Genomic DNA, 17063 nt, shown 5'->3' with positions numbered 1-17063 from the left:
GTCTATTTTCTGGATCCTCCTGCCTGGAAATCGTGTGGTGGATGAGGAGGGCAAAAACATCGTGAACAGTGCTTTAAAAATTTATAATTCCCTACATAGGCAGACCAGGCCGTAAAGCACCAATTTGGAAAACTCGCCAGGCACACCAAAGCAACCCAAAGCAGTGTCGAATGCGGGTATTATGTCATGCGCTTCATGAGGGACATCATCATGGATCCTTCCTTGGAGTTTGAGAAGAAGGTAAGAAAAAAATTTTCAGAAACATTTTATTTGGTTTTTGTATTATCAACGACGGTCATTTAAAATTACCGTCGTTGAATCAATAGACTACGTCGGTTATAAAAAAAATGTCGTCTGTGACTGAATTTCTTTTTATTTTGTAAAGCTTAATAATCGTTGTTTATGGATTGCAGTTTGCCAAGGGAAAAGATCAAGCGCCATACCCCCAAGCAGCCATTGATGAAGTCAGGAAAGAATGGGCAGAGTTTGTTTGCCTTCATATGGATTAGAGGATTTTTGGAACACTTGATATTTTTATATGTACTAATTTTGTCTATAATATATATAATGTACAAATTTTGTCTATAATATACATCCTTTTTTTCCCTCAAAATTTGCAGAGGTTTTCATATTATAAAAGAAAAAACAATTTGCTGAGGTTTTCATATTATAAAAGAAAAAACAATTTGCTGAGGTTTTCATATTTTACACATATATAATTTATGGTTTTAAAGTTTAGGGTATTACTTTTAACGACGGTGATTGAGTCGTGGAATATTGAGTTTACGTCGTATGATGAAAAATACGACGTGGTTTCTTTTTTAAACGACGTTTTGTTTACCTGTTAGTCGTTTATTATTGTTTACAACGTCGTTAGTTACTTAACCCCGCCGTGGTTTGTTGTTGATATAAGAATATTTTATTATTTTTAATTCAAAATTTTAAAAATAAATTTAAAATAAATTCAAAAAATTCAACTTCAACTCCTATGAAGTCATTGATATATTTTCTTCCCCCTAAACCCCAAAAAAATGCAGTTTGTGTAATGAAAGTTTAAAATGACCAACCAAAATAAAATTGTTTTTATGAGTCATAGCATCACTTATATAGTTTGATGGTTTAGGGTTTAGGTTTTAGGGTTTGGGGTTTAGGGTTGTTATTTATTAGGGTTTATGGATAAAGTATAATTTTTGGGGTTTAGGGTTTATGCTTGTTATTTATTAGGATGTAAAACCATAAACAATTTTATAAAATTAAATTTTACAAATATATAATTTATGGTTTTAAAGTTTAGGGTATTACTTTTAACGACGGTGATTGAGTCGTGGAATATTGAGTTTACGTCGTATGGTGAAAAATCCGACGTGGTTTCTTTTTTAAACGACGTTTTGTTTACCTGTTAGTCGTTTATTATTGTTTACAACGTCGTTAGTTACTTAACCCCGCCGTGGTTTGTTGTTGATATAAGAATATTTTATTATTTTTAATTCAAAATTTTAAAAATAAATTTAAAATAAATTCAAAAAATTCAACTTCAACTCCTATGAAGTCATTGATATATTTTTTCCCCCTAAACCCCAAAAAAATGCAGTTTGTGTAATGAAAGTTTAAAATGACCAACCAAAATAAAATTGTTTTTATGAGTCATAGCATCACTTATATAGTTTGATGGTTTAGGGTTTAGGTTTTAGGGTTTGGGGTTTAGGGTTGTTATTTATTAGGGTTTATGGATAAAGTATAATTTTTGGGGTTTAGGGTTTATGCTTGTTATTTATTAGGATGTAAAACCATAAACAATTTTATAAAATTAAATTTTACAAATATATAATTTATGGTTTTAAAGTTTAGGGTATTACTTTTAACGACGGTGATTGAGTCGTGGAATATTGAGTTTACGTCGTATGGTGAAAAATCCGACGTGGTTTCTTTTTTAAACGACGTTTTGTTTACCTGTTAGTCGTTTATTATTGTTTACAACGTCGTTAGTTACTTAACCCCGCCGTGGTTTGTTGTTGATATAAGAATATTTTATTATTTTTAATTCAAAATTTTAAAAATAAATTTAAAATAAATTCAAAAAATTCAACTTCAACTCCTATGAAGTCATTGATATATTTTCTTCCCCCTAAACCCCAAAAAAATGCAGTTTGTGTAATGAAAGTTTAAAATGACCAACCAAAATAAAATTGTTTTTATGAGTCATAGCATCACTTATATAGTTTGATGGTTTAGGGTTTAGGTTTAGGGTTTGGGGTTTAGGGTTGTTATTTATTAGGGTTTATGGATAAAGTATAATTTTTGGGGTTTAGGGTTTATGCTTGTTATTTATTAGGATGTAAAACCATAAACAATTTTATAAAATTAAATTTTACAAATATATAATTTATGGTTTTAAAGTTTAGGGTATTACTTTTAACGACGGTGATTGAGTCGTGTAATATTGAGTTTACGTCGTATGGTGAAAAATACGACGTGGTTTCTTTTTTAAACGACGTTTTGTTTACCTGTTAGTCGTTTATTATTGTTTACAACGTCGTTAGTTACTTAACCCCGCCGTGGTTTTTCATAGTTTTAACGCCTTTTTTGATTTTGCGTGGTACATAGTTTTACCACGACGTCCTTAATGTAATAAGCGTCATCTTTAATGTTCAATTTTAACGACGCTTGTATTTTCGGTCGATGTTTTAAAAAGCGCGCTTTCTTAAAATATTCGCGGGACCTAAAATTTTCAGATTTGGCTCTTATTTTTATACTTCTAACCCTGAACCCTAAAATTTTCTGATTTCGCGCAACATAACATTTCGCTCTCTCACTTCATCTCTAATTCAAAGTTGGGCCAGGCTGTGTCAAATCCAATTTGGTCATAATCTGTGAGCTCTGCCAACCTGTAAGTACAAACCCTCTCTTCCCCTTGTAAATTCATTGAATGATATATTACGGTGTTTTGTTAAAGGGTTTTAGGTATATGTTTTGCGATCTGTTAATAATGTTGTTGGAGGTATGGGTTCATGGATTTTCTGTTTAATGTTTTCTTGATCACTCTCTGTTATGTTGAATATGGAATGGATTTCATTTTGTCGGATCTTTTAATCACTCTCTGTCATGTTGAATTGGGAATGGATTTATTGTTTTCATGCTTAGTATATGTTGGTTTCATGCTTGGTTTTATGTATATGTTGTGTTCTTAATAGGGTTTTGGGATCTTGAAAATAAACTGGATATCGACGCGTTTTTAGGCATACGACGACGGTTTTTACTTTAAACCGTCGTTTTATTTATACACGACGGTGTTATTTAACTACCGTCGTGGTTATAATTAGACGACGTAAAATCCGTCGTCTATATATGTCAAATACGCCTGCTTTTGTTTAAAAACCGTCGTCTCTGTTGTATATTACTTGCTATTAGACTTTATGTAATCTGCTATAGTGATGGTCATTGCTTGTCTTTTCACTTTATTATATATAATAGGGTATAGTGTCGGAGATGGATAAGTCATGGATGCACTCGGATAGAAGATCGAAGGCATATGAGTTAGGGTGGAAGCATTTTTGAACTTTTCTGTAGAAAATCTTCTAACTACCACACATATCCGTTGTCCATGTGTTAAATGTGTTAATTTGAAATTGTTTGGGGTTGGAATTATAAGGGATCACTTATACTTTAATGGAGTTGACCAAAGCTATAAGAATTGGACATTTCACGGAGAACCTTGGGAAGCAGCTACTAATGCTAGTAGAAATGTTGAAGAAGATGATGACCATAGTAGGTACAGTTTTGTGTCCGAAGAAATAGAGATGGATGATAATGATTTTGGTGATTTTGGATCTGATCCTTATGAGTTTGCCAATGTGATTGGGGATGGAGATCAACCATTGTACCCTGGTTGTAGAAAGTACACGAAGTTATCGGCATTAGTGAAGTTGTATAATTATGAAGGCAAAATATGGGATGAGTGATGTCTGTTTTACAGAATTATTGATACTTCAAGGCGATTTGCTTCCAGACGGAAATACAATACCGGCCTCTATGTATGAGGCAAAAAAGACTTTGTGTGCATTGGGGCTGAGTTATGAGAAAATGCACGCATGCCCCAATGATTGCATCTTGTATAGGAAGGAGTATGAGGATTTAACTCATTGTCCTAATTGTGGTATCTCAAGGTGGAAGGAAGGCAAAGATTCAATCTTGAAAGAGGGTGTGCCAGCGAAGGTGGTGTGGTATTTTCCTCCAATTCCAAGGTTTAAAAGGATGTTTCGATCACATGAGACCGCTAAGAGTTTGACTTGGCATGCTGCTAGAAAATCAATTGACGGTTATATGTCTCATCCAGCGGATTCCCGTCTTGGAAACTTCTTGATGATAAATGGCCCGAGTTTGGTAATGAGCCGAGAAACTTGAGATTGGCTCTTTCATCGATGGATTCAATCCCCACAGTTCTCTAAGTAGCAGATATAGTTGCTGGCCAGTTATCTTAGTTACATATAATCTCCCTCCATGGCTGTGCATGAAACGAAAGTTCATGATGTTGACCTTATTGATTTCCGGTCCTAAACAGCCCGGAAATGATATAGACGTCTACTTGGAGCCTTTGATTGATGATTTAAAATCTTTGTGGGATGGGATTGGAGGAGTGTATGATGCACATAATGGAGAATACTTTACACTCAGAGCTGCATTAATGTGGACAATTAATGATTTCCCCGCCTATGGAAACTTATCTGGTTGTGTTGTTAAAGGATATAAAGCTTGTCCAATATGCGGCGATGATACACCTAGTCACAGGTTGAAAAATGGCCACAAAATTTGTTACATTGGGCATAGAAAATGGTTACCGATCAATCATCCATATAGGAGGCAACGTGCAGCTTTTAATGGGAAACCTGAATATGGCACGCCTCCTGAGCCATTAACCGGAGAAGAAGTGCTGCATATGGTTGAAGATGGTGACAGAGTTTGTTGGAAGAAGAAATCAATATTCTTTGATCTCGAGTATTGGAAATACCTTCCTGTGAGGCATGTCCTAGATGTTATGCACATTGAGAAGAACGCGTTTGCGATAGTATCATTGGTACATTGCTTTGGAGATCCTGGAAAAAATAAAGATGGGATTGCTGCTCGATTAGATTTATTGAACATGGGGTCAAAACCGATTTGCAACCCGAGTATGGAGAAAGACGTACTCGTTTGCCTCCCGGGCCTTGGAATTTATCAAGAGCGAGAGAAGAGAGAGGTTTGCAATTCTTTCTATGGTATGAAGGTCCTGAAGGTTATTCTTCAAATATAAAAATCTTGTATCTTTACAAGATTCAAGACTTCTTGGCCTTAAATCACATGATTGTCATACCTTAATGCAACAATTGCTCCCTGTGGCAATTGCTCGTTTTGGAGAAGCCTGCAAGGTATGCAATAACTCGTTTGTGCTTCTTCTTCAATGCTATATGTGCAAAGACTGTTGATGTTTCCAAGCTAGATAAGTTGGAAGAAGATGTAGTAGTTACTTTGTGTTTGCTTGAGAAGTACTTTCCCTTCATTCTTTGATATCATGGTTCATCTAGTAGTACATCTTGTCAGAGAAGTTCGTCTGTGTGGGCCAGTATATTTTAGATGGATGTATCCGTTTGAAAGATATATGAAAGTGCTAAAGGGGTATGTTCAGAATCGTACTCGTCCAAGGTTGCATTGCTGAGCGGTATATAGTCAAGAAGTGAGAGTTTTGTACCGAGCATTTATCGATGTTAGTACAGTTGGAGTGCCTTCAAGCCAAAAGATGGGAGTTTCAAAGCCATTATCAGGTTGCACAGTGAGCGTAGTTGATCGGGACCTGTTGAACCAAGCACATCTATATGTCTTGGAGAATACTGGAGGAAGTCCTACCTTATATCGAGTACGTATGAGTTTTATTCTTTAAGTTTCCATTTTAAATTATTTCTTATGTTTATCTTATATGTTTGAGATCGTAATACTTGAATTTTGTGTGTCATGTAGGCAACATATGATCCACATCCAGACCGCTTATCCAAAATTTAGAAAGAGAACAAAGTGGCTGCAGGATAAGCACAATAGCACTTTCATTCAATGGCTACGCTTCAAGGTATATGTTATTGAATAACATATTGGACTTTTAATTTTCTTCTTCCTGTGTGAGATTGAATTAAGTTATGATTAATTTGCAGGTTCAAAGTGAACTTAATGAGGAAGACAATCATGGCGTATCAGAAAATTTAAGGTGGCTAGCAGCTGGTCCAAACATGGCAGTGCCATTATATAGGAGCTATCTCATTAAAGGTATTAAATTCAACATCAAGGCACAAGATGATGTGCGGACAACTCAAAATAGTGGAGTTTATTTACTTGCACATACTATGCAAGTTGCTAGTGCCAAGGATAAAAACCCAATTATCTCAAATATGGGTTTCTATGGTGTCATTCAAGAAATTTGGGACCTTGACTACCAAAAGTTTACAATCCCAGTCTTTAGGTGTGATTGGATTGATAATACTTCTGGTCTTGTAGTGGACGAACTTGGATTTACCCTTGTAGATTTGGGTAAAATTGGACATAGGAATGACCAATTTGTTTTGGCTTCTCAAGTCAAACAAGTATTTTTTGTTGACGACCCGATGCATCGTGGTTGGTCGGTAGTGTTATCAATGCCTAATAGAGAATATAATGATGTTATTGGTGATGATGTCTTAGGTGATGTGAGAATTGAGTGTGAGCCATTTACTAGGGGGATGCCAAATGTTGACACATTTGATGAAGTGGTGGTTGAGTTAGGGAGTCAAAATATTCGAGATGGGTGTGAAGATATATGGGTTGAATGATGCTTTATGTAATTGGCAGTGTATGACATTAATTTTGTAATATATTGTAATGTGATTTCTTCACTTTCATTATACAGGTTTTGGCCACAAAACAATCAGTACAAAAATTACTGGTTCCAGATTACAAACACGACGGTTTTGATAAAGAACCGCCATGTAATTCAACATAACACGTCTCCAATCCCATAACACCGACGTCTAAAAGACGAGAACTTTAACTGAGCGTTACAAAAGACGACGTCGTCATGAATTTACCACGTCGCATGTTTTTTCATAAACGAAGTGGAAAAGGATGAATTCACGACGGTATTTGAAATCCATTAAATTTGTCGACGTTAAGATTTATGAATTAGACGACGTTAATTTTTTAATAAAGACGTATAAATTATTAACCACGACGGTCTTTTTCATGGTACCGACGTTGTATATAAACGACAACGTCGTCCTCATAAATTACTGTGTCGTAATTAATGACCCCATCATTTTTTCCACGTCGTTTATTTTCAAAATATGACGCATAAATTCTATGTAATACGGCTCTCATTTATTTGGAACCGGACGTTGTTTATTCATTTCAACGTCGTCTCAGTAAATACATACGTCGTAATTAATGAACCTGACATCTATTTCCACGTCATAATTCGTAGAAAAATCGAAGTGGAAAATTTATTTTACGACGGTATTTGAAGTCCATTAAACTTGTCGACGTTAAGATATATGCATTAGACGACGTCAATTTTTTAAATGAAGACGTATAAATTATTAAACACGACGGTCTTTTTCATGGTACCGACGTTGTATATAGACGACAACGTCGTCCTTATAAATTACTGTGTCGTAATTAATGACCCCATCATTTTTTCCACGTCGTTTATTTTCAAAATATGACGTATAAATTCTGTAATACGGCTCTCATTTATTTGAAACCGACGTTATTTATCAATTCAACGTCGTCTCTGTAAATACATGCGTCGTAAGTAATGACCCTGAGATCTATTTCCACGTCATAATTCATAGAAAAATCGAAGTGGAAAATTTATTTTACGACGGTTGTGGGAAATGTTGTGACGTAGTAGGTGTCAATAACGTCGTCTATTATTATTGTAAAGACGTCGTATTTATATTTGTCGTTAAATATTTGTTTAACGGCGTCAAGTTTAAGTTCTCGTCGTTGTATGTTTATCTTGCGGCCATGTTCTGTTAATATATGTCATCTGTTTCCTTTTTAACGACGTTTTTTTGTTGGAGTTGGTCGTCTATTCTCATTCTCGACCCTTTTTTATGTCTTTTTGCAGCACAAAGACGTCGGTTTTTATTTTTGATGACGTTTTTTGTTTTAACGACGACGGTTATTCACCGTCGTGGTTTGGTTATGGAAAAGATGTCGGTGGATTCCACGACCATTTGAAAACATAATACACGACGGTGATTTACCGTCGTGTTTTTCCTTTTTTGTAGTAGTGAATGCAATCTTTCTATGAAGGTTTGCTTGATTCCGAAAGGATGATAGTGGAGAAGGACTGATGAACAAAACAGCAGATGAGGCTTTTACTCTCTTTGAATCCTTGAGTGCTAACTCTCAACAATGGAGCCACAATAAAGGAAGAGGAGCTCCTATGAAAGCTGTGGTCTCTGAGGTAAGTACTAATAATGAGATTGCTGCAAAACTTGATGTTATGTGTTCTTTGCTTCAACAGGCAGTGACTGGCCCTCTAGGAAACAAAGTAGAAGTTCAAGATCAATCTTTTGCAGAGCACATGCTAGAACAAGCAAATGCCCTTCAAGCAAGGAATCCTAATAATGATCCTTACTCAAACATGTACAATCCGGGGTGGAGAAATCATCCTAATTTCAAGTGGAGCAATAACTCAAATGTGCAACAATCTCAAGGACCTCCCCCAAGATTTCAAATACATCAAAGGCAATTCGAACAAGCTCCCCAACAAGTGCAAGAGCAAAGGGGTGATCAAATGGGAGAATTGCAAGACATGTTCAAGAAGTTCATGGGGCAACAGATGCAAACCAATCAGAATCTTCAAAATGCAGTGAACAAACTAGAAGTGCAAGTTGGGCAGATTGCATCCTTCATGAGCAATAGGGCATCCAGAACATTTCCAAGCCAAACAGAGGTGAATCCATGACATTAAGAGCATGCTAAAGCAGTACACATCTTGAGAAGTGGTAAACAAGTTGATAACAAGGTTGGAGATGTCAACGAAGAGCAAGAAGATGGAGAAAACGTGGAGATCATTCAACCACCACATGGGCAGCCCACAGCTTCCAACAAATAGTCCCTCAATCCTTCTAGAAAGAGCACAAACCCTAAGGTATCATCTAATGTTAATCAAGTTCCAATTTCAACTAATGCTTTTAGGCCTATTGCACCCTTTCCCAGCAGGTTATCAAAGTCAAAGAAAGATCAAGGCTTGGATGAGATAATGGAAACATTCAAGAAGGTGCAAATCAACATCCCATTACTCAATGCCATTGCTCAGATTCCAAAGTATGCAAATTTTTTGAAGGATCTATGCACTAACAAGAGGAGATTCAAAGAGCATGAACAAGTTGCATTGAGTGAAGAGGTAAGTGCAGTGTTACAAAGAAAGCTACCTCCAAAGCTAAAGGATCCAGGTTCGTTTTCTATACCTTGCGTAGTTGGTGATTTTGAGTTTGAAAAAGCTTTGCTTGATCTTGGTGCTTCTATAAACCTTATGCCATATCATGTTTATGAGAAACTTAACCTTGGTGAGTTGCAAGCCACATCTGTGAGCATTCAATTGGCAGATAGAACTATTAGGTACCCTAAGGGCATTCTAGAAGATGTTTTGGTGAATGTGGAAGAGCTAATTTTGCCAGCAGATTTCTTGGTGTTGGAAATGGAAGAAGCACCAACTCATGACAATCAGCTACCACTCATTCTAGGTTCGCCATTCATGGCAACTGCTGGTGCTATTATTGATGTGAAGAAGGGTACATTGACCATGAACGTGTTTGATGAGACAATAGCATTCAAAGTGTTTGAAGCCTCCAAGTTTCCAAGTGATAAGCATGAAGTTTTCCAGCTTGATGCAATTGATACTATGGTGAAAGAAGCACTGCCAATGAGTTATTTGGAGCCCATTGAAGCATGCATCACACAAAGCATAAGGAAAGAAGAAGTGGACAGCTTAGAGGCTGTGATCTCTCCTTTACTTTTTGAGCTTGTTTGCAGCATGGATAGCTACATAGAAGTTGGAAAGAGGTATGCAAACCAATTTGAATCAATACCCCCGCCTACTAATAAGGTTTTACCTTCTATTGTGCAGGCACCAGAGTTGGAATTAAAGCAATTGCCAAAACACCTTAAATATGCTTAGCTAGGTGAAAATGAGACTCTACCTGTCATCATTGCCTCACACCTCGAACCAAATGATGAGAAGAAGCTTTTGAGAGTTCTAAAAGAGCACAAAACTGCAATTGGGTGGAGCATTGCAGATATCAAAGGCATAAGTCCAACACTATGCATGCACAAGATATTATTGGAAGACAACGCAATGCCTAAGAGGGATGCCCAAAGACGTCTCAATCCAAACATGAAGGAGGTGGTAAGGAAAGAGGTAATGAAGCTTTTAGATGTTGGTATTATTTACCCTACATCTGATAGCAAATGGGTGAGCCCAGTGCAAGTTGTCCCCAAGAAGTCAGGTATCACAGTGGTGAAGAATGAAGCAAACGAGCTTGTACCTACACGGGTGACCATGGGCTGGAGAGTTTGCATTGATTATAGGAAGCTCAACACAGCAACAAGCAAAGATCACTTCCCTCTTCCATTCATTGATCAGATGCTTGAGAGATTGGCTGGCCATAGCCACTATTGCTTCCTTGATGGATATTCAGGCTACAACCAAATCGCCATAGCCCCAGAGGATCAAGAGAAGACGACCTTCACATGTCCCTTTGGCACTTTCGCTTATAGGAGGATGCCTTTTGGTCTCTGTAACGCCCCAGCCACTTTTCAAAGATGCATGATGAGCATTTTCTCCGACATGGTAGAAAGGTTCATTGAGGTATTCATGGATGACTTCTCTGTCTTTGGTGATTCTTTTGATCAATGCTTGCATAACTTATCCAAGGTGTTAGCTAGATGTGAACAGACTAACCTTGTGCTTAATTGGGAAAAATGTCATTTTATGGTTAACCAAGGCATAGTTCTTGGTCATGTCATGTCTAGTAAAGGAATCGAGGTAGATAAAGCTAAAGATTGATTTGATTGATTTGTTAACTATTTGTGCACTAATGAACTCCCTAAGAGTTATCTACGTTCCAACGTGACAAGCTTAGGAAGCAAGCAAGATACTACTTTTGGGATGATCCATATCTATTCAAGCAATGCCCAGACCAAGTAATTCCCACGCATGCAGAGGCCATTTTGGAGCAAAGAAGACTTCCAGCAAAGTGCTACAATCAGGTTTCTTTTGGCCTACCATTTTTAAGGGTGCTTATATTTTTTGTGCTTCATGTGATAGATGCCAAAACTTGGGAACGTTATAATATCGTGGGAGGAGTCATTTGGTTGTTTTGAAGTGAAATGCAATGGCTAAAACTATGCAATACACCAACCACTCCATTTCAGAAAGAACTTCGTACGAACCTAAAATGTCCGATTTCATGGACCAATCGATATCAGATTGAGTCCAAAACCTGGGGAATAACATAATATGGTGGGAGGAGTCATTTGGTGGGTTTGGAGTGAAATTCAATCTCTAGAACTGTGCAATACACCACCAACTCCATTTCAGAACGAACTTCGTACGAACTTGAACTGTCCGATTTCATCGACCAATCGATATTGGATTGAGTCCAAAACTTGGGGAACATCATAATATGGTGGGAAGAGTCATTTGGTGGGTTTGGAGAGAAATCCAATCTCTAGAACTGTGCAATACACCACCCACTCCATTTCAGAAAGAACTTCGTACAAACCTGAATTGTCCGATTTCATAGACCAATCGATATTGGAATGAGTCCAAAACTTGGGGAATATCATAATATCGTGGGAGGATTCATTTGGTTGGTTTGGAGAGAAATCCAACAGCTAAAACTATGGAATACACCAACCACTCCGTTTCAGAACGAACTTCGTACGAACCTGAATTGTCATATTTTAAGGCCCAATCGATATCGGATTGAGTCCAAAACTTAGGGAACATCATAATATGGTGGGAGCAGTCAATTGGTGGGTTTTGAGTGAAATCCAATCACTAGAACGCTTCAATACACCAAGCACTCCATTTCAGAATGAACTTCGTACGAACTTCAATTGTCTGATTTCATGGACCAATCCATATCGGATAAAGTACAAAACTTGTGGAACATTATAATATGGTGGGAGGAGTCATTTGGTTGGTTTGGAGTGAAATCCAATGGCTAAAACAATGCAATACACCAACCACTCCATTTCAGAACGAACTTCGTACGAAACTGAATTGTCCGATTTCATTGACCAATCGAAATTGGATTGAGTCCAACACTTGGGGAACATCATAATATCGTGGGACGAGTCATTTGGTTGGTTTGGAAAGAAATCCAATGGCTAAAACTATGCCATACACCAACTACTCCATTTCAGAACGAACTTCGTACGAACCTGAATTGTCCGATTTCCTGGACCAATCGATATCGGATTGAGTCCAAAACTTGGGTAACATCAAAATATCGTGGGGAGAGTCATTTGGTTGGTTTGGAGTGAAATCCAACGGCTAAAACTATGCAATACACCAACCACTGCATTTCAGGACAAATTTTGTACGAACCTAAATTGTCCGATTTCTTGGACCAATCGAATTCGTATTGAGTCCAAAACTTGGGAAACCTTATAATATCGTGGGGGGTCTCATTTGGTTGGTTTGGAGTGAAATCGAATTCCCAAAATTACTCTATTCCAGGACGAACTACGCACGAACCTGAATTGTCTGATTTCTTGGACCAATCGATATCGGAATGAGTCCAAAACTTGGGGAATATCATAAAATCGTGGGAGGAGTCATTTGGTTGGTTTGGAGTGAAATCCAATGGCTAAAACTATGCAATACACCAACCACTCCGTTTCAGAACGAACTTCATACGAACTTGAATTGTCCGATTTCATTGACCAGTCGATATCGGATTGAGTCCAACACTTGGGGAACATCATAATATCGTGGGAGTATTCATTTTGTTGGTTTGGAGAGAAATCCAATGGCTAAAACTATGGAATACAACAACCACTCCATTTCAGAACGAACTTCGTACTAACCTGAATTGTCCGATTTCATAGACAAATCGATATCGGATTGAGTCCAAAACTCGGGGAACATCATAATATGGTTGGAGGAGTCATTTGGTTGATTTGGAGTGAAATCCAATGGCTAAAACTATGCAATACACCAACCACTCCATTTCATAACGAACTTCGTACGAACTTCAATTGTCCGATTTTATGGATCAATCGATATCGGATTGAGTCCAAAACTTGGGGACCACCATAATATGGTGGGAGAAGTCATATGTCGGGTTTGGAGTGAAATCCAATCCCTAGAACTATGCAATGCACCCACCACTCCATTTCAGGACGAACTTCGTACGAACCTGAATTGTCCGATTTCATAGACCAATCAATATCGGATTGAGTCTAAAACTTGGGGAACATCATAATATCTTGGGAGGATTCATTTGGTTGGTTTAGAGTGAAATCCAATGGCTAAAATTGTGCAATTGACCAACCACTCCATTTGAGAACGAACTTCGTACGAACCTGAATTGTCCGATTTCATGAACCAATGGATATCGGATTGAGTCCAAAACTTGGGGAACATAATAATATGGTGGGGGAAGTCATTTGATAGGTTTGGAGTGAAATCCAACCCCTAGAACTATGCAATACACCACCCACTCCATTTCAAAACGAACTTCGTACGAACCTGACTTGTCCGAGTTCATGGACCTATCGATATCGGATTAGTCCAAAACTTGGGGAACATCATAATATCGTGGGTGGAGTCATTTGGTTGGTTTGGAGTGAAATCCAATGGCTAAAACTATGCAATACACGAACCACTCCATTTCATAAAGAATTTCGTACGAAACTAGATTGTCCGATTTCATGGACCAATTGATATCGAAATGAGTCGAAAACTTGGGGAACATCATAATATCGTGGGAGGAGTCATTTGGTTGGTTTGGAGTGAAATCCAATTGCTAAAACTATGCAATACACCAACCACTCCGTTTCAGAACAAACTTCATACGAACTTGAATTGTCCGATTTCATGGACCAATCGATATCGGATTGTGTCCAAAGCTTGGGGAACATCATAATATGGTGGGAGTAGTCATTTGGTTGATTTGGAGTGAAATCCAATGGCTAAAACTATGCAATACACCAACTACTCCATTTAAGAACGAACGTCGTACGAACCTGAGTGGTCCGATTTCAGGGACCAATCGATATCTTATTGAGTCCAAAAATTGGGGAACATCATAATATCGTGGGAGGAGTCATTTGGTTGGTTTAGGGTGAAATCCAATGGTGTTGTTAAAATGTTAACTCGCAATTGTACAGGCCAATTAGTTATGTAGTTAGATTACCAAATTCAAGAAAGTAGGAGGTAGTCTAAAATAGAAAGTGAGCAAATGTGGCAAAACGAAATTTCAAACAAAAGGAAAGTGAGCAAATGTAACAAAGAGTGTTTTTGTGGGCTAGAAAACAGATTGGGAGACTAGGGCATTCAATTCACCATAACAATTCAATTCTAGGTTATAAGGAGTCAAGTGACAAGTCTAATTTGGATTCAAAGATTGATTCTAGCTAATGTATGATTAGGCCATGGTGTCTGGTCCTAACCTTGTGTTTCTAATTCCCTAACTTGATCATTTATTGTGTAACCTAAATTAAGCATTAGGAACCCATTAGGCATAGAAAAACAATTTAAACAACCAAGCATGTATCTAATCCCTGTTATCGAATGTCCATACATACTTTTCTTATTCATAGTTCAATTCGAATCAAAGCATGGTGTCTACTCTTGATTCAAACCAAGATAGCTAATATACAAGTTCTAATGGTGATCAATCATCCAAACAAGCATATTAACTGATAAGCATAATAAATAAGAACATGAATAATGATTCAAACTTGAAACTCAAAACTTCAACTTATAAACCCAGAATATTCATGTTAGGTTACATCGAAGTCCTAATTATGAATTTAGCTACTCATAATGGAAATGAAACTTAAACAGAAATGAGAAAACATAATGATGCAATAAGAGTGGAAAAACCCATTTTTGAAGTTACTTGTGGTGTCCAAGGCTTCTCCAAGTGCTTCTCCACGTCTAATGCTGCTCCAAGAGCTTCCTCACATCTAGAGTATGGCAACTAAAGAGGTGATTTGGGATGAGTTTGGGTGAGTGGTAATGACAGGGAAAGAGGAAATTCGTAGGGAAATAGAAGGAAGGCTTGTTGGAGCTATTTTGGTGATTTAGGGCCGAATGGAGTGTTTTGGGGAAGGATGGGAGTGTTAGAGGATGGCTGAAGTAAATTTTAGGCGGAATGGAGTGACTCCCTTTGAATGAGTGCACATCTCTCTATTCATAGAGTGCAACCACTCCGTTTCATAACGAACTTCATACGAACTTGAATTGTCCGATTTCATGGACCAATCGATATCGGATTGAGTCCAACACTTGGGGAACATCATAATATCGTGGGAGTATTCATTTTGTTGGTTTAGAGAGAAATCCAATGGCTGAAACTATGGAATACAACAACCACTCCATTTCAGAACGAACTTCGTACGAACCTGAATTGTCCAATTTCATGGACAAATCGATATCGAATTGAGTCCAAAACTCGGGGAACATCATAATCTGGTGAGAGGAGTCATTTGGTTGATTTGGAGTGAAATCCAATGGCTAAAACTATGCAATACACCAACCACTCCATTTCAGAACGAACTTCGTATGAACTTCAATTGTCCGATTTCATGGATCAATCGATATCGGATTGAGTCCAAAACTTGGGGAACATCATAATATGGTGGGAGAAGTCATATGTCGGGTTTGGAGTGAAATCCAATCCCTAGAACTGTGCAATACACCACCCACTCCATTTCAGAACGAACTTCGTATGAACCTGACTTGTCCGATTTCATGGACCAATCGATATCGGATTAAGTCCAAACCTTGGGGAAAATCATAATATCGTGGGAGGATTCATTTGGTTGGTTCGGAGTGAAATCCAATGGCTAAAACTATGCAATACACCAACCACTCCATTTCAGAAAGAACTTCGTACGAACCTAAATTGTGAGATTTCATGGACCAATCGATATTGGATTGAGTCAAAAACTTGGGGAACATCATAATATGGTGGGAGGAGTCATTTGGTTGATTTGGATTGAAATCCAATGCCTAAAACTATGCAATACACCAACCACTCCATTTCAGAATGAACTTCGTATGAACCTAAATTGTCCGATTTCATGGACCAATCAATATTGGATTAAGTCCAAACCTTGGGGAACATCATAATATGGTGGGAGTAGTTATTTGGTTGGTTTGGAGTGAAATCCAAGGGCCAAAACTATGCAACACACCAACCACTCCATTTCAGAACGAACTTTGTACGAACCTAAATTGTGCGATTTCATGGACCATTCGATATTGGATTGAGTCCAAAACTTGAGGAACATCATAATATAGTGGGAGGAGTCATTTGGTTGATTTGGTGTGAAATCCAACGGCCAAAACTATGCAATACACCAACCACTCCATTTCAGAACGAACTACGTACGAACCTGAATTGTCCGATTTCATGGACTAATCGACATCGGATTGTGTCCAAAACTTGGGGAACATCATAATATCGTGGGAGGAGTCGTTTGGTCGGTTTGGAGTCAAATGCAAAGGCTAAAACTATGCAGTACACCAACCACTCTATTTCAAAACGAACTTCGTACGAACCTGAATTGTCCTATTTCATGGACCAATCGATATCGGATTGAGCCCAAAACATGGGGAACATCATAATAAGGTGGGAGCAGTCATTTGGTGGGTTTTGAGTGAAATCCAATCCCTAAAAATGTGTAGTATACCACTCACTCCATTTCAGAACGAACTTTGTACGAACCTAAATTGTGAGATTTCATGGACCAATCGATATTGGATTGAGTCCAAAACTTAAGGAACATCATAATATAGTGGGAGGAGTTATTTGGTT

The 17063-nt window shown here is 37.7% G+C and overlaps 1 pseudogene; it reads left to right on the top strand.

The window, feature by feature from the left end:
* The window catches only part of LOC103331092 (uncharacterized), a 110415-nt pseudogene that overhangs the window by 78794 nt on the left and 14558 nt on the right, over positions 1-17063 (top strand).

This window comes from Prunus mume, linkage group LG5, assembly GCF_029339155.1.
Source record: "Prunus mume cultivar Tortuosa linkage group LG5, ASM2933915v1, whole genome shotgun sequence".
NCBI classification, from domain to species: Eukaryota; Viridiplantae; Streptophyta; class Magnoliopsida; order Rosales; family Rosaceae; genus Prunus; species Prunus mume.
Note: the sequence above shows the minus strand (reverse complement) of the source record. Positions and strands in the feature narration are given on the sequence as shown.